Source organism: Vicugna pacos, chromosome 31 (genome assembly GCF_048564905.1).
Source record: "Vicugna pacos chromosome 31, VicPac4, whole genome shotgun sequence".
NCBI lineage: Eukaryota > Metazoa > Chordata > Mammalia > Artiodactyla > Camelidae > Vicugna > Vicugna pacos.
Window position 1 is genome coordinate 8,942,653 of NC_133017.1, and position 20,849 is coordinate 8,963,501.

At 42.9% G+C, this 20,849-nt stretch overlaps 2 pseudogenes; both read right to left on the reverse strand.

Moving 5' to 3' along the window:
• Positions 1-1,403: 1,403 nt before the first annotated feature.
• Positions 1,404-2,438, reverse strand: LOC102544393 (cytosolic 5'-nucleotidase 3A pseudogene; annotated as a pseudogene).
• Positions 2,439-15,516: 13,078 nt separating this feature from the next.
• Positions 15,517-20,849, reverse strand: part of LOC102544121 (otoferlin-like) — a 65,229-nt pseudogene continuing 59,896 nt past the window's right edge.

Sequence of the window (20,849 nt, forward strand, 5' to 3'; positions counted from 1 at the left end):
TGTCATATATGAGCTTAGTATTAAATGGATCTATTTTCTCAGTTTCCCTAAAGCTATTATTTGTAGCAGAAATGACTTAAAAAAAAAATCAACTGTACTTTAATTAAAAAGCAAACAACCAACCAACTTATTTAAAATATGAGCAGAAGAACTGAACAGACATTTTTCCAAAAAAGGAGGTGCAGATGGCTCACAGGAACATGAAGAGTTGCTCAGCATCACTAGTATCAGGGAAATGCAAATCAAAACCACAATGCGATATCACCTCACACCTGAATGACCATCATCAAGAAGAACACAAATAACAAATGTCAGCAAGGATGTGGAGAAAGGGGAACCCTTGTACACTGTTGGTGGGAGTGTAAGTTGGTGCAGCCACTATGGGAAACAATATGGAGGTTTCTCAAAAATCTAAAAATAGAACCACCTTTTGGCCCAGCAATTCCAATCCTGGGCATGTATCTGAGGAAAAAAAAACATTAATTCAAAAAGATATATAAACTCTGCTACTAAAAGCAATATTATGTATAATTGCCAAAATATAGAAGCCTCCTAAGTGCACATCAATAGATGAATGGATAAAGAAGATGGAACATATATATGTAATAGAATGCAATTCACCCATAAAGAAGGATATTTTGCCATTTGCAGCCTTTCATTCACTTTTTTCTTCACTTCAAAAATTGGCATAAACATTTCCATTGCATCAAAAACAACAAAATACAGAAAGAGAAAGAAAAATACCACATGAGATCGCTCATATTTGGAATCTAAAAAACAAAAACTAAAACAAACAAACAAACAAAAACAAAGCATAAACACAGGACAGAAATAGACACACAGACAGAGAATACAGACTTGTGGTTACCAGGGGGGTAGAGGGTGGGAAGGGATAGACTGGGATTTCAAAATTGTAGATAGATAAACAAGATTACACTGTATAGCACAGGGAAATATACACAAAATGTTATGATAAATCACAGAGAAAAAAAATGTGACAATGAGTGTGTATATGTCCATGAATGACTGAAAATTTTTGCTGAACACTGGAATTTGACACAACTTTGTAAAATGATTATAAATCAATAAAAAATGTAAAAAAAAATACATAGAAATAAACTTAACCAAGGAGGTTACCTATACTCTGAAAACTGTAAAACACTGATGAAGGAAATTGAAAATGATACAAAGAAATGGAAAAAATATTCTGTGCTCCTGGATTGGAGGAATCAACACTATCAAAATGGCCGCACCACCGAAAGCAATCCACAGATCCAATCCCTGCTAAAATACTCATAACATTTTTCACAGAACTAAAACAAACAATTCCAAAATTTATATGGAACCATAAAAGACGTCAAACTGCCAAAGCAATCTTCTGTAGTTTCCTAAAAGACACTTGTTTATAAAATCTCCTGTAAGATAGTGTTGACTCTCTCCAATGAGTACTAAGTTGTATTAAAACAGTATCAGAAGAGCCTATGTACTTTTTTCTAAAAGTTCACCCATTCTATCACTTAGATACCAAGTTATCTGAATGTATCCAACATTGGCTACTCCATCTGCTGTTCTCAAGTCTCCTTGAGAGTCTCCTGACAGAATTATGTTGCTGTTGTCTTTTAGCAGATTGAAATGTTCACTTTTTGTTAAATATGTGTATTTATTCCCCTTTATGTCCTTTAAAAGCCCCATTTTCATAAAAACCCATTATTTGGACCCTACTTTGACATTTGGATGATAACACTAGCTTGACAGAAAACCTCTCGTGGTATATCACCTATGCAGTGTAAAAATATGCACACAGGGATTTTGTGCTTTTGGAGCTTATCAGATAAATTCTCATATCCTTCCTTGAATATGTCATCAGGTTCTTTCATAATGTCTTTAAGTTTAGCTTTTGATTAAGGTAGTTCAACAAGCAGATTATGTGATTTAATACACTATTCTACCATATAAAAGAACTTGTCATCTCTGGTAAGACCAAGATCAACTTTAAAAGAATAGTATCTTTCCTTGGGTTAAATATCTTTTTTTGACATTGATCTGTAACTTGTTTACAATTGTTTATGATATAATGACATGTTGAGCATTTTTTTCCTTTGTATTTACTTAATGTCATATCAAACTATATTATAATCTGAAGTATGACAACTCCTCCTTTGACAAGACCATAGATAATTTCTTCTAACCTCGTAGGATTCTTGACGTGAACCGAATGTTTCTGCAATTTTGGCATCATTTTTATAAAGGCAGCGGACTCGATTAGTCATTTCTTAGCTATCCAATATTCATCTCAAAGATCTTGATCTTCCTCTTTGGGTCGTCCTCTTCAAGGTGAAAATGTATTGGGCCAGCACAACCACTGCCATCAGAGCACAAAGTCTGGCCCCCCTTACTGAGTTCATTCTACTCATAGCCACCTGATTCAGGGCTCTCATTTGCCTCCCAGCCATAAAAAGAAGAGGCCAGTGACAGTGGCCAGCAAGCCATGCACAATGCCCCATGGTGAGCCCTGTGAATACTCCCTCAATCATCTTTTCATATGTTTCTGTTATTCATATTTCCTTTTCTATGGAATACTTGTCCATGTCATTTCTATGAAAAACGTGTCTAGTACATGTGAGTGTGCCTTTTCCTTCATGTTTTGTAGGAATTCTTTATGTATGTGTATGTATTTTCCAAACACCAACCCCTTTACTGGTTATGTATATTTCAAATATCTTCTCCTCTATTTTTTGTATTTCATTCTTAATGGTGAACTCAAGTTCTTAATTTTAATGCAATTTAATGTAGTGATCTTCTCACTAAAGTTTGCATTATTTGCTTCTTGTTTAAGAAATAAGAGCTTAAGAAAATTTTATAATTTAGTGTTTCATAGGAAGTATTTAATCTAATGCAATTCATTTTTGTGTTGGAATAAGGATGCCACTTGATTTTTTTTTCTATTTGGATAAACAGTTGCCCTAGTGTCATTTATTGAATAGTTCATTTTTCTCTCATGATCTATAATGTCTGCTTTGTCATAAATACATTTTCCATATTGGCATGGGTTTGTTACCAGACTCTCTATTCTTCCTTTGGCCTGTTAGTCTGTGCCTGCACCAGTACTGCACCAACTTCATTTCCATAGCTTATAGTAGTCCGGATATCTAGTAGCAAGTATCTCACACTAGCATCCCACATTTTGCTCTTAAGAGCTTCTTGGCTTTTGTTGGCCCTTAATCTTTCATGTAAATTTTATAATTGGCTTGTTGAGTTTCACATGCATGTGCATACTCTGATAGGATTTGTACTTGAATTGTACGGATGTTTTAGATCAGTTTGGAGAGAATTATGGTATGCTTTATGATAGTCAGTCTTCCCACCCAATAATATGAGATATCTCCCTATTTATTAGGTCTTCTTTAATGTTTTTTTAATAAAGTTTATTTGTTTTCTCTTCAGAAGACTTAGACACATTTTTTATTTTATCATAAGTATTTAAAATGTTTATCACTGTTTTAAATTGCATCTTTAAAGAAATTTACATTTTTAGTCAATGGTTGTGGGTACCTAGAAATGAGTTTACTTTGCATATTAATTTTGAATCTAATACCTTTTTTTATTAATTTAAATTTTTACTTTTTAAAAATCCCTCTCCCATGTGACATAGATACCTAAAAGTAAATTTTAAGGGAAAGGAAATTAATATTTACTAAGTTGCTACTAGGTGCCAAATAGTCAACATAGATTATTTTACTTAATCCTCACAACTATTTTGTTGCTTATTTTTCTCAGCAAACATTTATTAACCCCTATGTTAACCTTTTTTTGTTGAAATTTTTGATATAAGCAATCACATCATCTATAAAATAATCAAGGTTTTTGTTTCTTTTTTCCAGCCCTTTACCTTTTACTTCTTTCTCTTGATTTACTATGCAAGGACCTCCAGAACAATGTAGTATAAGGCTGATGAAAACAGGCATCCTTATATTGAAGCTGCTCTTACAGAAGGTGCTGTTAAAAGTTTCATTGTTAGATATGAGGTTTCCGTGGGTTTTTTGAAATGTCCTTTATTGAGCTAAGAATGTGTCTTCTGTTCCCAGTTTGCTAAGGAAGTTGTTGCTATTATTTCCTTTCATCACAGATAGATGTGAAATTTTATCCAGTTTTTTCTGCCTCTATTAAGACACAGTTATTTTCACCTTAACATGGTAATATGATGATTTACTTTAATTGATCTTCTCATGATAAGCCAATCTAGGATTCCTAGGAAACACCAACTTGGTCATATCCACTTACCTTTTTGTACATTATCTGATTTATTTTATAAAAATATTTATTTTTAGAGTTTTTGCATCTACATTCATTCATAAGTGAGATCAGCCTATGTTTTTTATTTTTTAAAATAGTATCTTTATCTGGTTTTGAAATATCACAAGTGATTTTTTTTCCCATTATGTGGAATAGTTTGCATAAGATTAGAATTTCCCAATGCTCACATGTTTGGTAGAATTGCCTAGAAATCTATCTGGATCCTGTGTGTGTGTGTGTGTTTGTGTGTGTGTCTTTAATGGGATTATTTTAAATGACTGATTTAATTTCTTTATAGCTTAGAGGACTTTTTATGTTCTCTATTTTTAAAAAAGACTTGGTTTTTGTTAAGCTGTATATATCTGTATATTTCATCTAAGTTTTCAAGTTGAGGCACAGACTTGTTCATAGTATCTTGTCTGTTTCATCTGTGTAGCAACTATAGCTTTGCCCCCTTTTTATTCTTGATTTTAAAAAATGAAATGCATCTCTCTTTTTTCTCTTAATTATTCTCTCCAGAGATTTGTATCTTTTATTATTTTTCTGACCTCTCTCAATCCTCTTCTTATATGTTCACTTTCTCTTTCATTAACTTCTGCTTTTATTTTTATTATTTTCTCTCATCTTCTTGAGTTTATTTTGTTGTGTTTTTTCCTAATTCCTTATGGTTGGATGATCACTTCATTAAGTTGAGCTTTTCTTTTTTCATGTAAGCATTTAAGACTAAATTTTTTGGAACTTAAGTGTTCTGCCATTTTGGCACATAATATTTATGGTATTTTGGGTATTTTTGTCAATATTTTTTTCTAACTATTTTCTAAAGAGTTCATAATCTACACTTCTTTTATGATTGATAGGTTGTTCCAAAATATATTTAAAATTTTTAAGTATTTTTCCCTTTAGTTACATTTTTTAATAACTGAAGTGTATTTGGGTTAAATGATACATTCTTCATGATACCATTATTATTTCACATAGTGATTTCAAACTGGCTAGCTTTATGACCTAGCTTTTAGTCAATTTTCATATATATTTAGTGTCGACCTGACAGTTATAATAAAGTGTCCTGTTGCTGGGGATAGTGTATAGCCAGATGTATCAGATGCACTTGGATATGAGCTTGTTGGTGGGTGGGTTATGGTTGGGGAGATAATAACTATTGATGCCATAAGATAAGTTTTATTTTTAAGTAAGACAAAGGGACTAGGACACTACTGAGTTTTAAAGTTGGAGTTTCCATAGATATTGAAAGTCTCTTATTACCTGTCTGAAGGAGCATGTGGAAATCTTATGAATCTGAGGAGCAGGACTTATTGTGATTTCTGCTTCCTTTGTCACCCTATGCAGATCCTAAATCTGGGAAGAACTGTAGTTGGTTAAATTGATTGCTCATTTTATTGAAACATCTCAGAGGTGAATTGAGGTTTAAGGAATGGTTCCTTTCCCTGTTGCTTCTATGAAAGTGAGTGCTAGCTGAGGTGTCCAATCTTTCTAATCCAGCAGAACCCAGACCTGAAAAACATGATGAGTGATATAATTGACTGGCTCTGCTAAAGGCTTTATCTAGTTTGTAAGAAGGAAATATCTGGAATAAGGCAGCAGGCAGAAGACCAGTTCCAGGAAGGGCTAACCAAACCTATTTAAGGTGGAATAACTTAGACAAGGCTGCCCAAAGTCAGGGTGACTTAGTTCTCTAGTGTGTCTGTCTAGAAGGCTTCTACTTAGAAGGATTTCTTAGAAAGTATCCTGGGGCTTTATCTGGGAAAAGGCACCCTGGGTGCTGAGTCCATACCTTTATCTCTCTAGACTGTTTATGAATGATTCCTGCTGATGGAAACAATCCTCAGGTAGAAACAAACCACATTTTGACACCTTCAGTTTGATTTATCATTCTTCCTCTCAAATTTGAGAGCTGGAGCTGCCTGGCCTGCCACCTGTTATTTCATGGAACACTTGGCCATGTAACTTCTGGAGGGAGTCCACATGTTCTCAGCACAGCTGCTTATTTGCACCAAGCTAGGGTGAGCACCAGTGAAATAGAAAGCCTGGCCCAGGAAGGGGAAAGAAAGGTGCCAGGGATATAGTGTCTTACAGGGTGGGGAGGGAATGTGTATGGAAACCATCTAGCTCCAGGGAGCCACCTGCAAGGTCGGTGGAAACTGGGGACATGTTGCTTCCAAGTCCTCTTTGCAGTGGATGTTGCTGCCTCTTTTCCAACCTGGGTTTTCAGTGTCTGAATATACTCTTGTGGCTGGAAGATTTGTTCTTATCATTTTCACATCTACCGGTTTAATAGTTTGTTGAGAACTTTGTTTTAGAAACCAATATGGGGCTACTAGTTTTTGGTTTCTGGTATTCATCCTTTTGGAAAATCAGGCATTTTCCATCATTATACTGTATATGCTATGCCACATAAGATGTTGTGATGTTTACCAGTTACATGTGGAGAGGATCAGCATCTGAGAAAGTTGAACAAACCATCCATTTCACACATCAGAACATTGTCCAACTATAGTATCCTGGCAATCTTTTTGTTCTTAGTGCTCTGTGATTTTTCAGAGAATATCAAACTCATCTGGCATTCTGTGTAGCAATTCAATTGGACTTAATTTTTATGGTAAAGTGTTTTATAGCCAGGATGACAATGGCTTTAAAAAGTAACAGGGCCTTTTAGACTGCTGCTATATCCTGCTAAAAATATACAGTGCAATGCTGTCTGTTTTTCACATATTTATATTATTTGTGAAGATTGACCCACCTCCATCTTGACAGTTGTCATATGGGCTACCTTGCCTATCTATTTTTACTGGCAATCCAATAGTGTAATGACTTCTATCTTTTTGGAGGGCACTTTTGAAACTATATAGTTGTCCTGAATGGTAATCCCATCACCTTCGGGTAACTATGCTAATTAGTGCTTTTTATACTTCTTTTCCTTGTGTCCCTTTCTCATGTCATAATAAAATTATTATTTTTTGTTGAAGTATAGTTGATTTACAGGGTTGATTTTAGTTTCATCTGTAAAGCCTAGTGATTTACTTATACATACATTCTTTTTCAATATAGGTTATTATGAGATACTGAATATAGTTCCCTATGCTATGCAGTAGGACCTCATTGTTTATTTTGTGTATAGAGGTTTATATCTGCTAGTGCCAGACTCCTAATTTATCCCTCCCTGCCTTTATTCTTTGGTAGCCATAAGTTTGTTATCAATGCCTATGAGTCTGTTTCTGTTTTGTAGATTGTTTCATTTGTGTCATTTTTTTAGATTCCATATGTAAGTGATATTACATGATACTTATCTTTCTTTGTGTGAGTTACTTCACTTTGTATGATAATCTCTAGGCCCATCCATGTTGAAGCAAATGGCATTATTTTATTCTTTTTATGGCTGAGTAGTATTCCATTGGGTCAATATGCCGCAACTTCTTTATCCAGTCATCTGTCAGTGGACATTTAGGTTGTTTCCGTGCCTCAGCCATTGTAAATAGTCCTGCTATGAACATTCAGGTGTGTGTATCTTTTCAAATTGGGCTTTCTCTGGATATATGTCCAGGAGTGGGACTGCTGGATCATATGGTAACTTTAGTTTTAGTTTTTAAAGGAATCTCCATACTGTTTTCCATAGTGATTGCACCAAATTACACTGCCACCAACAGTGTAGGAGGGTTTCCTTTTCTCCACAGCCTCTCCAGCAATGTGTGTAATAATAGCATATACCACGTTTTTAGGGATAGTGTGGATAGACCATATCATAATCCATTTCCTATTGAATACTAAGGTATTTTTCAATTTTTCCTTAAGAATTCCTAGAAGTTAAATTACTGTATTGAAAAGTATGAAAATTTAAAAAGTTTTTGTTACTTATTGCCACATTGACCTCCATATATATTGCACAAATTTGCATTCTCACCAGCAATGTATAAAAGTAGACTTTTCACAAAAACTTTCAGTAAACCTAGGTATTTTGATGTCTTAAATTTTTAATCTTTGCTAATTTTGTAGAAAAACTATAACTGCTGTTGTAACATGACAGTTTTCACATATTCATGTGAAATATGAGACAATTTTGCCCATCAAAATTTTTTCATTTGTAAATTTCTGCTTCCTACCAATTGCTCATTTTTTTCTCATTTATTTGTAAGAATTCTGTGTGTTTAGGATTTAACACTTTATCAGCCATATGTGTTTAAAAATATTTTTACAATTTGATTTTACTTTTAATTCTTTTTATGTTATTTTTGAGGCACTAAAATTTTAAATGTTTATTAGTCAAATTTATCAGTCTTTATGCCCTCTTCTTTTGGTATCATGGGTTGAAATGATTTCCCCTCATGAGATCAGACAAATGTTCAATTATATTTCTTCCATTCTTTTATTATTTTATTTTTGACATTTAACTTTTTAAATCATGAAAATATTTTAATATAATTTTCAAGTAAAGTCAATGTTGATTTAGTTTATAGTTCATTGTGTAATTATTCATTCATCTACTGAGAACTTTTGACCATTTGTACTTCTGATAAAACTCTTAACTGAAAAGAACAAATGAAAGAAATGGAACTCATCTTACTTATATCAGCTGCTTTAGTTAAGGGTTTGGTGAAAAAGAAGGCCAACATTTGAACATAAGGCCGTTGACTTTTCTGAGTGCAAATCTAGGATATACTTGATAAAATGTGGGATATCTTCATTTTCATATTATTGACTTGTAAATAATATTCAGACTTTTTCTTGTAGTATTTCATGTTAAAACAAGAAATGTGTCTTGGCAGGGTTTGAGTAATCTGCTCTCCTACTTTGCAGTTCATCAAGGGATGAGGGCATTTATCTCCTTGTTCTACTTGAAATTAATTTTGTTATATAATGTGAGAAAAGAATCTTACTTTTCCCAAATACGTAACTAATTGAATCATCCATTATTTTCTGACTGATTTGAACTGATACTCTTATGATTAACTAAATACATTTATGCATACACATATGTGCATATGTATATACACACATATGTTTGGCTTTCTAATCTCTTTCCTCAATTTTTCTAGTTTTAGAACCTATATCTTACTGTTTTAATTACTGTAGCTTTAAGGTATATTTTAATATCAGGTAGTCATGTATTTTTATCATCATGTTCTCACAAGAAAGAATGATTTAAAATATTTTTGAACATATTTTAAAATGTTTTTGAATCTTTAGAACTTTTTGAAGCAAACTTTAAAATTACTTTAACGCTTAACATTTGTCAAACAGAAACAATAACTTCCACATATTAACAATAAAATATAAATAAAATATGTATTAAAATATGACATATACTGTGATATTAGAAATTACTGTGTTTGCCATAGATGTGGGAAAGTCAGGACCTGATCAAGACAGCTGCTTACAAATCAGTTACATTCTGGGTCCACTTTTCGGTTTGTCTCAACTGGCTACAGTGGGAAGTGTACAATAGGCTTTCTGTTGGAAGGGATCCTTGTTGGTTTTTATTTTTTAACTCAGCTTTTATTTAATTTTCCTTCCAGCTTTATTGAGATATAATTGACATCTAGCACTGTGTAAGTTTAAGGTGTACAGGATAATGGTTTGACATAGATACATCATAAAATGATTACCGCAATAAGTTATTATGAGACCCGTCATCTCAGAGAGCTACAAAACTAAGGAAATAAGAAACATTTTTCTCCTTGTGATAAGAACTCTTAGGATTTACTCTCTTAACAACTTTCATATATAACATACTGCAGTGTTCATTATATTATGTTTTATATTACATCCCTACTACTTTATAACTGGAAGTTTGTACCTTTTGATTACCTTCATTCAGTTTTCCCTTCCCCCCACCCCTCCCCACCTCTGGTAACCACAAATCTGATCTCTTTCCCTACGATCCTTGTTAGATTTTAACAAATGGATAAGACCAAATCTCTGGTGTGTCACTGTTAACCTGTAATCCTGATCCCAGTCCTGGCTTTTCATGCATCACTGTTTTGACTTTGGTTTTCCCTGTATTTCCTGGTTCCTGACTGTTTGGTGTCTGAACCACCACTCCATGTTGAGCATCCCTTGTCCATATTCACAGACTTCTTGGCCTGCTTGGTTCCACCTGTAGCCTCACCTCCCTGTTTCACCAGAGTTCTTAGATGGCTCCACCATGACAAGAAGAAAGGTGCTCTGGCTGACTGACTCTTCCCATAGCTCTCTCTTCATATACTGATCTTTGGCTCAGACATTTTAATTATATACAATGAATCTTATAGAGCACAGGGTTGATTTTAACTCCGCATACAATTTATCTGCATATTTACAATATATCTGTAACAGAGATCTGTGCTATCAAAGAAGTTTAAGAATTCATCATTTTCTTTTGTACCACCTCACCTGCAACTTTGGTTTCAACTGTACTATGCCTCTTCCATTTTCATGTGTCTAATGCCTTGAGATATATTTGTATTTGTCATAGGAAAGATAAATAATAATAGTCATGATGACAACAATAAGACAGGACCAAAAAATGTCAACTGAGAAAGGGAGAACAAAGAAATGAGATCAGCAAACCAAGTTTATTTTAGCAATACCACTAAAGGACAGTAACTTGGAGATAACAATGACCAATAACAAAGTAACTTGGTCATAATGATGACTGTTTCTAATAATTTTATGGTGTCTGTTAACCACCCATTCAGTTTGAAAGACTTCAAGTGTGTCCAGTAAACATTTACCAAGTAGAGCTGACCTGTATGTATTTCTAAACCATTCCACCACCTATCACACCATTCAGGTCCATAAAAGAATGATGCTTCAGAAACTGTTTTGTAGCATTTAAAACCCTGCACATTTTTTGGTGAAATCATTCAGAGAGACAAGATTTTTGTTTGCTGTAGAGTGATGACATTCTGTGAATATATATTAAGAACAATGATAATTTTGCATTTTTTCCCCAGAAGTATCAAATTAGGAGGCCCAAAGCATTAGCTATCTGGTTACCATATGCCATGTTTTTGTTTTTATGCAATATGACTTGAAATCTTCCATCAATTTGGAACACTTAGTTACTTACTTCTTTGTATGGAGAAATGCAGAATAGTATATTTCAAATCATTAAAGACTAACTAAAATTTTTGAGAACTTGGCCTTCCAAGCAGTTTTTGGAAAATAAGTGGTGTTTATGATAAGTCATAAATGTAAGGATATGTTTCTACGAATTGGAATTAAATGTGTGTTACTAACTGATGTGCCAATAAAAGTAATTTTCTTCTAAACTTCAGACAGTTTGGCAATCTATTGGTTTGAGTTTCAATGGCTTATTCATTTTATATTTTATATTTCCATTAGCTTCTCTACATTGCAACTCCATAAGGCATTTGGAGGAGAATGTAGATGACATGTGGGACTGAACTTGGTCTCCTAAACTTTCTTTGTGGGGCCAGGTGATGGGTTCAGATAGTAGGGTTCTGGGTAAGGTATGCAGGTCCAGTGCGTTAAGCCTACAAAGAAAGTGGATGGGAAGCAACAAATCAAAACAAAACCAAAGCTAACAAAGAAACTTGTCCTGAAAGCTCTAAAGCAGTGGTTTACAGTCTGTTCTGCAGAAGCCCTGAAGGCCTTGAATTTATTACGGTCCCTCTAATTCAGTGATTCTTAACCCTGATCAATAGTCAGAAGTCAAATCTCCTGGTCAACCCCTTCTCCCACCAATTATGGTTTAACTGATTAGTGTGGGGCTAAGGCATCAGAAGTTGCCTAAAGCTCCAAGTGACTCCAGTGTTAAGCAGGGTTGCCAACCACTGCTCTATTCTATGAATACCTGAGTGTCTGTAGACTGAAGAATTACCATATATCCACACATACCTTGTATTGCTTTTTCTCTATAATTTATGAACACAATAACTCAGATACAAATTCATTAAACATTTCATGGAGTTAATAGGAGCTTGTTGCATTTACATGTTTTCTCATCCATATGTTCTAAAAATATAATTACCATCATGTCAACATCCTCAGATTTGAAGTGTTTGATCAAGGGTTCAAGGCAGAGTTGAGATTGTGTTTAAAGCAATCACCCATATAGGTTAAATGGTGGTCAAGAAGAGTTCCTGGCTTAATCAAGAGCACTGGAAAATTTACAATAAGGAGTCGAGGAGAGAAGCCTTAAACACAGCGGGGATAAAAGAGATCTTACGTGGCCCTCCTTGCCATGAATCTGAGATCTGAACAAGATTCATAGCTCGGGCTCCTCCTTGGGGAGCCTTGAGTGGCTTCTCTGAGAAAGTGAAAGAAGAGAGTAGATTCCCTTTGGCTTTGAGGCTTCTTAATGTGCCTCCAAAATATGCCTCCCTGAGGCTGCCTGGGCTTCTCGAGTGCAGTGAGCATAGCTCTTTTTTCAAGAACCTGAAAGCTTAGGTTGCAGTTCATTGTTTCTTCAACTTTAGTGGACCTTGCTGGTGGGTCCCATTTTCTGGCTGTGTTCTGTGGCATCATAGTCAATGCAGAAACTTGCAGACAAGGCTGCAAGGGCAAGATCCTGGGGTCACAAATGTATCCAACAAATGTTCTCTGGTCAGTTCCATTGCTAAGAAGTAAAAATTGCTTTTGGCCTTATGAATTAATTTTTTTAAATATTAAAAATCAAGGCTGAGTGTCACATGCAAAAAATAGGTTGGTGCAAAAGGCACTGAGAAGATCCCTGCACTTCTGAAGAGCTTAAAATATCTGTGATAGGAACAGTATTATGACATAAAAATCCTCGAAGCAAGAAGAGTCTACCACAGTCATAAGAAACTCATTCCAGATTTTAACAACTTTATTAAAGAAGCCTTTTATTAGAAATCTCTCCTGTTGTAGATAGCTTGTTCTTTTGTCCTAAGGGAGATGAATAAAAATTGGACACCATTCTCCATGTGATATTTCATTATAGACCTAGAGGCATTTGTTAGTTTCCTATTCAAGTTTCCATTTTCAGCAATAAATTTTTCTGCCCTCTTCTTGGTCCTGTCTCCTCCTTACCTGGCCTTTTATGAAGCTGTGCTGGTGAGTGTGATGAACTCCTGAAGACTTCAGGTAAATTTATTGAGCAGGGTTCCTCATCCTTATCTAAACAGTCTCTTCTTTGAATTCCAAGTCCTTTTCCTGAAATTATAACACATCTATCTATCTACCCACCTACCTACCTATATCTCAAACTATTTTGTGGGCAATATCACCATGTGGATGGCTCAGAGTTAACTAAACTTCCAGACATACACAGGGGAACTCATTATCCCCCCGCAGAATCTGCCCCCTCCCTGTGTTCCTCACTTAGCAAATCCACCACTCACCCAGGACTCGCACCAGTTCTATGGAGCCTCTTTTTTCCTCTAACATTAGCAAGCTTACATGAAATGATTCAGCAAGTCCTATTGATTCTATCCGTTAAATATCTTTCAAGTCAGTCCTTTCCCATCACCCCTACCACCACCAACCCCCATCCCACTGCAGACGAGACTGGGAGCGTTCAGGGTGGTATGGCTGTAAACCCACCCCACTCCAGAGGTGACTTATCTCTCACCTGGACTTCTTGCATCCAACTCATTCTTTACATGTAAGCAATAGTGCTCTTCCTAAAAGGAAGAATCAGTCACATTACTCCCACCCACCTTCTTAAAACCCTTTAGTGACCCCTTTCCTTTGTGGTAAAGTCACAATTCTAAACCTGGTCCCCAGACCCCCCCTCATCAGCGTGCAGCTGGTCTTTCTTGTTCCATCTCTGATGCTTCCCTTGAGAGACATGTTCAATTTCTTTCAATTCCTCTAATTCTATTTCTGTTGCCTCTGGGTTTTGTATACTATTCCTTCTTCCAGGGACACTGATCCTTTGGCCGTCAGCTTAAACATTTCACTATCCTTGGGAGATTTTTCTCTAACCCTAGGCTAGATGTGCTTCCTCCCCCACTGTCCCAGCCTGTGTCTCGCTCTGCCCTGCTCCTGGTGTTGAGCTCTTCACGTGGGGTTGAGGGGTGTAACCCAGGGTCAAGGGCAGGGCCTCCCTCATCAACGGGGACCAGCTACAAGCCCAGGCCCTGGGGATGCATGACCCCGGGAGCTAAATCGGGGGTGGGGTGTGCAGGGAAAGAGGGGAGGGGAGGGCTCCAGAGGATGGATCCGAGGGGGAGGTTAACAGAGATATCAGAGTCTTGCAAGCTGGAGCAGAACCCAGACAGAGAGCCCCAGGGCACGTGCTCTGAGGCAGGCAGGCCGGGCTTTCCCAGGCAGCCAGACACATTTGGGGAGGGAATGATCCCCGAGCTTGGGAGGCCGGTGAAAGGAGAGCCCGGGGGAAAATGTGATGACCTTCACCCTTTCTTCTCCAGATCAATTCTGAACTGCAAGTTCCTCCCACTCAGCTGTCCCTGGTCCCCACAAAATAAAGGGCCCTCGAGAGGCTGTGTTTTTAGGGATGACACTGGTGTGGGACCTGGTGCCGGAGGTGGTCTCCCCCGGGCAGCGGCCTGGGCCCACTCCATGGCTTTCCCAGAGCTAGCTTCTTAGGGTCTGTCACAGCAAGGTGACAACAGAAGTCACCTGTGTCCTGCAGTCATGACTCAAGTCTTTGTAAAGTTGTGTCTGAATCTCTCTAAAGAAGTCAGGTCCAGTGAGGCATGGGCCCCAGCCCTGCCTGTGTGTCATGAGGGGACTTTGCCCCCAGTCTCAGAGTGTGGTGTGAAAACAGGTACATGGCTGCGGGACCAGGCCAGTGGCACAGACTCCCTGCTGACTTTGGGGAGCATTTGGCATCTGTGGGTGGCAGCTGGCGCTTTTCAGCCATTTTAGAGTCTATGCCTTCAGACTGTCCCTGGGCCTGCAGGACCCTTTTGGTAAACTTGTGGCCCTGGGTCCACTCTGCTGTGCACCCTGTGCTGTGGTTTAAGGGTCCTCTCGTGGGCAGCCTGCGCAGGCAGCCCTGTACCTTAGACCCACCTTGAACCCTGGGCCACAAAGTCCCCCACAGGTTTAGGGGCCCATCCTGTGCTGAGTTTGCCTTCCAGCCCTGTGACCCTACACCAATCCCCTCATTTGACCAATGGCAGATTTGCCAGCTCAGTGTTTGATTTCTTTTATTAAGAGAAAAATCACCACTCAGGAAAGGAAGAACAGCCCAGAGAAACCCAGCTCATGCAGGCAGGGGCAGCACTTTGAGTACAAACCCCCAGCTGCACCTGGAGGGCTGGAGGGGCAGGCCCTTCAGGGTGAGGAGGGCATGGCGGAGGTGACCTGTGGGGGGGGGTATGGGGGAGGGGAATGGGGTTCACACCCCCCACTTCTGGGCAAGGCCTGCAGCCCCAGGCTGGGCTGAGGAAGTTCTGGGAAGTGAGGAAAACCCACAAACAGGGCTGGGCCTGGGCTTGAGCCCCCAGGGCTGAGCAGCCCAGGAAGAGGCCACCCCGTGGGATTAGTACAAAGGGCCTGGCCCGCTTCTGCAGAACCCACACTGCTGGCATCGTCTGTCCTTGCAAGAGTCTGTCTGGGGACAGGAGGGTGATGCTCCTTGTTTGTTCATTTGTTTTAAAGCCCTGGGCACTGGCCCCTGCAGGATTCTCGGTTAATTCCATTAAAGCTTCAGTGCTGACTGGAAGGCCAGGGGGAGGGTGTGGAGCAGCCTCCTTAGGGGCTCTGCAAGATGGGGCAGGCCCCCGCCCCTCCCCACATGCCCCACCCTGCAGGCAGGGACAGGGGCTGGGACTGGGCCAGCAGCAGGCTCGGGGTGATGAGGACAGGCAGGGAGGGGGCATCACCAGCCCAGCCAGCATGACGAAGGCCCCAAGACCCAAGGCCTCCACGCCAGAGGAGGGGCGAACATGCCGGACCAGGATGGGGTGCCGCAGGGAGGCCATGGGGCCTTCCAGCCCCCGAGAGATTCTTGACCAGATAGCCAGGGGGGGCTGCAGAGGAGGAGGGCTGGCAGGAGCAGCCCCAGCAAAGCCTGCAGGAACGTCACAATGAGCCCCTGGCAGCGCGTGCAGATGAGGTACCTGATGGACTTGAGGGAGCTGAGGAACCAGGCAATGGCCGTCATGGGCCGGCTGGGAGACGGGGAGCCTTGGTCAGATGGGGGCACCTCGAAGACCCCTCATCCCCTCAGCCCTTCCAGATCCCAAGAGGGGCCTCTTCCTGGCCACAGTGCTAGTGCTGCTGTGAGGATCTGGCCCCTCTCTAAGCACCAGGTTTGCGACCTACATTCCCTGTCCTCTCTGCGGGGCCCTCCGGCACCCCACCTCCTCCCAAGGCTGAGATGGCACATCCAGCAGCTGGGCAGCCGCCGCTTCCCCTGCACATGCACAGCCACAGTCTGCTTCTTAGGACGCTCCCCTGTCAGGCCGTTCACCATGCGGTCCCGTGCTACCCCACGTCCACAGTGAGGTGGCTGTTTCTCAGCCTCTCCCACTTTCTGCTTCAGTCCACAGCAGGCCCTGCCAGGGGTCTGGGGGCCCCGGGTGGGCGCACGCCCCCTGAGCCCCGACCTGCCCACCAGCACCACTGCTCTGCCTTCTGAGGGGCCTCCGAGCCAAGAAGTGCCCGGGGACCTTACATTCTGTTGATCGTGTTACAAAACCAATAGGTTCTATAAAATGTCAAGATGGACAATCAAAGCACTGAATATCTTTCTTCAAACTCCTGCCCCACCAACTCCTCCAGGGCTGTTCAGCGTGGGGTGGGGGGCATGGGCACAGGGCAGCTGGCTTCCAGTCCCAGCTCTGACGGGCAAGTTAGGCACCCCTTCAAGCCTCAGTTTCCTCACTTGTACCACAGGGTTAACAGTAAAGCCCACCTCCAGGGTTGGTGAAAGGGTGAAGTGAGAAAGCCCACGTGACGCTCTCAGCCTGGCCTGGAATCCAGTGATGCAACGCACATGCTGGTTCATAAGGTGTTTGAAATGGATGGAGCCACTCACTGTCCTGCAGGGTGGAAAACGGCTCTGGGTTGGGAGGAGGATGCTGGTAGAAACTCCTCAGGACTTGCTGGCTAATCCTAGCCAAAGCCTTTCCCCTTTCCTGTTCGTAGCTCAACTTTTTCCTACCAGTGGAATTGGGTTTGAATCTGCCCGAATCTTGCTGGGAGAGGAGTTAGCACAGTGTGAAGGACACTGGATTGGCAATTTGGAAACCTTGGCTGAGTCATAGCCAGGTGATTTGCCAGGTGACCTTGGGCAAGTTACGTCTCCTCTCTGGCCTACTCTGGAATCATGCGAGACAGTCATTTGCAGGTCTGAGTGTATGATACCATTTGAAATCTTGAAAGTTGCTGTGTGTGGACTTATGTGTGCACTTGCGTGTGTGCATGTTCCACCTGCTGCCCAGTGCATGAGCCCTAGGTCCAGGAGGAAGGGAGGAGTACCAGACCCAGGACGATGCCAGACTCTGGCCCCAAGGATCTTCCTGACCAGGTGGCCAGGCTCAGAGTAGAAGAAAGGGTGAGGGGGAGGAGTGGCAGTGTGAGCAGCGGCACTTGGAGGTGCAGCCAGCGACACGTGTGCCACCAGAAGTAGTGGCAGACTTGAGGGGCTTCAAGAGCCAGATGAAGCTGGTGTGGGGCCGGCTGGAGCAGCAGGAGGAACAGAGGGAGCACAGAGAAAGGACCCAGAGGATGAGAGCTGGGGTGTGGCCAAGTTGCGGGCTGACCCTCAGAGGAGGACAGAATTCCTGGCCCCTCCCCAGCCATCAAGGCTGCCTGGGGCCCCAGGTTCAGCACGGCAGCTGCTTGCCTGTGGCAAAAACTAGGGAAGGCATTGAACTCAGCTGATTGGGGCCCTCCCAGTGGGAGGTGCTGCTTCCCTGCACTGGTTGCCCCTGGTCTGGTTCAGAGGGAGGTGGTGGATTCGGGGGTGGCGGGTGGAGGAGAGGAGGGAGGAGGCTCCCCTGCAATAAGGCCATGGCCTAGGAAGGGATGGAGAGGGCAGAGATGCCTCCAGAGTAGAGCCAAGAAGACCAGAGGGTTCTGGCCCATCCTTCCTGTTCCAGTGCCCCAGGGAGCAGCATGATAGGGGCCCAGCAGGCAGGGCACTCCCTTGGGTTTCTCTAGGGGGGCACGTTCATTGCGGGCCAGGGCCACTGGATTCTTCTCTGCCTCTTCAGTGAGGAGTAGATGCAACTGTGCCTCCACCTTGCCCTGCAGAGATGCACAGATGGGTCCCAGTGCCTGGGACAGGTGCCAGGCCCCCAGCGCCCCAGCCTGGCCCAGCCCTACCCAAGCTGAGCAGTGGTGCTGCCCACCATGAGCTCAAACTCATCATTCTCATGGTGGGCCAGGAGAGGCCACCAGCCGTTGACACATTTCTCCTTGAAGATGGAGACCAGGGGCATGTCCACCTCCCCGGTGGCTATCTCTGTGGTGCATGGCCTGGCTGTCTTCATGCCCCCCGGGGAACTGGTTCAAGTCCAGCTTGATGGCCCCTGTGGCAACTTCAGAGTCAGTTCTGACATCCTGTCTGATTGATCTCCCCACCTGGGGTGGGCTCACCCTGTCTCTGCCCCCCCATCCCTTGCCCCCTCCCCTCCAGTCCCAGTCCCCTAGCCCCACACCTAGGAAGTCATCCACAGAGAAGTGGTCACACCCCGGATCTGCAGGGTGAGCCGCACGGGGATCTGGTGTTCGGTCTCATCCCAGGACAGCATGGACTACATCTTGGAGATGACAGTCGAAGGGGAACAGGCAGTGCCAGCTGAGCCTGCCCTTGCCAGTGAGGGGGTGGTGGTGGACATCCATGTCTTGCTGGACCTCCCGGTGACCCCTTGGCCACCCGTGGGGCATCACCTGCTCCAGACCTATGGCCACAGCTGGTAGGGCCTCTCTCAGCCCACAGCTCCCCTCTCTGGCCCCTCCTCTCCTGCTTCCCAGAAAGGTGGGCTCACCCAGCTCAGCCCCTTCCCAGTCAGGGGCCTCTCACCCACCCCTACACAAAAATGTCACTGGACTTCTCCCCAGTGAAGAAGTGACCATCGTCCAGGACCACCTCATCTGTGCTCCACACGATGACCCATAGCTCATACCTGGGTGGGGAGAGAAAGCTGATTAACAGTCTAGGGGGAGGGTTACCCCAGGGTCTTGGGGCTGGAGAGCAGATGGCCAGGACGAGTCCTAGGGACTGGGGGTGGGCCTGAGGCCTCGGCCAGGCTGGAGCTGAGAGAGCAGGTGTGGAGGGAAGCTGGGGGGCTGGGGACATATGAGGACCAATGAGTAAAAGAAAGAGGGTCATCCAGCCAGCCTGGCTGCTGTGAGGAGAGCCCCAGGTAGGGGGCAGTCTGCTTGGCTGGAACAGCAGGACCCAGCCCACACTCCTGGACTGGGAGACTGACTTAGGTCTATGGGAGGCTGCCTCAGGAGGGGAGGGGCTGGCTGCTGGGGGGTGGCTGAAGTGGGGCTTGGAGAGTTGGGAGCAAGATCCCCCATCACCAGAGGCCAGAAGCTCCGCTCCAGCTCCCAGTGGACCACCATTGAATCTGGTCCCATTTATGTTATTGTCCCCCAGAGGGATTTTCCCCAGAGGTGTAATTGTCACAATCAGTGAGGTAGTTACATTTCAACCCTTAGGAGTGAGGTGGAGTCAACCACTAAACATTGACTGGAGTGTGACTGTCCGCAGAGTTATGCCCTGAACTGCAAGTCTTGGTGACACGGCGGGTTGGGGTGCCCCCTCATGGCAAGCCCTGGAACAGCATACATGGGGGGTCCCACCTGGAGGCTATTCCAGGAAGAATTGGCTGTTATCACTTGCAGGGCCCAGTGTAAAATGGAAATCTTGGGCCTTTGGTTAGAGTACATGAAGAATTCTAAGACTGCCATCTTGAAATAAGTGTGGGGTCCTGAGCAACTTCATGGGTCTGCGCAGTTGGCCCTGATTCCAGGTACCCAGGCCAGTGCTGGCAGTGACTTGATCCTGCCACTTGACAGATGGGAAAACTGAGGACCAGGGAGGCACACTGACCTGGCCAGTGTCAACCAGGAAAGACAGGTGGCTTGGCTCCTGACCCAGAGCTCTTTCTGCTCTCCGACCCACCCCGCTCCTCTGGGCACTCACCCTGCACATCTCATCAGCAGGTGCTTTCAATAAAACTTGGCAGAGCTGCACGACAGCCCGGAGTGGGGATGATCAGGGGGCAGAGCAGACTCTCAGGGCTTCTGCGTCTTGTGGGTGTGTGCGCGTGCGCGTGCGCTGGGAGGGGTGGGTCTGTGAGGGTGAAAGTCCTCATCACCCTCACTAACTGCACAGTGCGGGTGTGGCTCCTGTCCCAGCAAAGGGGAGTCACCTTGGCTGGGCCCCATAGCCTTCTTGATGAGTTTCTCTGTTCCCTCCTACAAGGCTACATGGGACTGACTCAGTGACCTGGGCCTGCAGCCTCCTGCAGAAGGGACACCAGGCGGAGCAGGGAGGAAGGGGTGCTGGGTCCGAGCAGCTCACTCCTCAGGCTTCCATGGGGAGATGTCCGGAGTTTTCCCAGGAGCCAGCACATCTGTGGTAAACAAGTCCTCCCACAACTCCAGGTGGCCCTGAGGAAGGAGGTTGTGGCAGGTCTTCTCAC